The sequence below is a fragment of the Nanorana parkeri genome, unplaced genomic scaffold (genome assembly GCF_000935625.1).
Source record: "Nanorana parkeri isolate BGI_ZX_2015 unplaced genomic scaffold, ASM93562v1 scaffold2479, whole genome shotgun sequence".
In the NCBI taxonomy this organism is placed as follows: Eukaryota; Metazoa; Chordata; class Amphibia; order Anura; family Dicroglossidae; genus Nanorana; species Nanorana parkeri.
Window position 1 is genome coordinate 142547 of NW_017308747.1, and position 1197 is coordinate 143743.

Here is a 1197-nt window from a genome sequence, read left to right on the forward strand (position 1 = left end):
CATCCTCCATCCATCCATCATCCTCACAATAACAGAACTTTAAAAAAAAAACTTTACGTAGAGAAACATGCAGACAGCCTTGTTTCTAGCTTGTAGATATGGAGGAGGGATGGTGGAGTTAAAAGAAAACTGGGCACAGCTGACACCAGGTAATTAGGAGCCAAGTTAATTTCTGTCAGATCAGGGGTAGAAAGGAGATTTCCCATCACTTCCCGTCCTGGTGACAACAGACAGGAAGCAAGCGGAGTCTCCCAGCCGGAACACCAACTAATACTTTATATTGCACCCACACAGATCTCTATTTAGAAGTCATTGATCGATCCAGGAGCTCAAGGTCTACGTAATTCTATGGAGACCTACCTGCAAAGCTCAAGCAGGTGGGTGCCAGCTGCTATCCACGAGCTGTACCGCCCCATCTGCTGGCGATACACACGCCAATTCTCAGGCAAAAACAATCACACGGATGAAGGTAACAGGAAACAATGGTTTCTATGTTTTCATGGTGCTGAGATGTGGAAAGAAATCATTGGTTGTAGGTTGCCTTCATCCGTCCGGATAAAATGGTCCAAACTGACGTGTGTATGGCCAGCATTAGAATCTGCCCAACCAGATGGTACGACACAAAAATGACAGCCAACAAAACGTGAGCGCATACCCTGCCGGTGGTTCCCTTCTATGCTCCTGTGCGGGGTGGAGGGTTGAAGCGACGGAGCCAGCAGGACATATTTGCTCTTCAGGGTCTCCAGCTGGTAATGGAAGCTCTTGGTGGCTGGCTCAAACTCGATTTTCTGCAGAAGGATCTTCTTGGCGGAGGAAGCGAGCAGCTTCCCGAGTTCCACATCTTCCGAGTCCTTCCGGCCAGGCTTCAGGGCATCCTTCAGCTTCTCCACAATGGGCATGTTTGCTTACTAAGGAAGAAAGAAGGGGGAGGTCAGAAGGATGTCTAGCATTGCTGTAGCCCAGGAGTAGGCAACCCCTGGCCCGCCAGAGCTGTGGTGAAACTACAAACTCATCATGCATCTGCCTCTGGGAGTCATCCCCGTGACTGTCAAGAGTCTTGCAATGTCTCATGGGATTTGTAGTTGCACCACAGCTGGAGGGCTGGAGTTTGCCTTCACCTGCTGCAGGCAGCCATCAAGCAAATCATACTGGGGGGGGGGGGGGGGTTTTTAAAAAATGGAAAAAAAAAAATTTGGG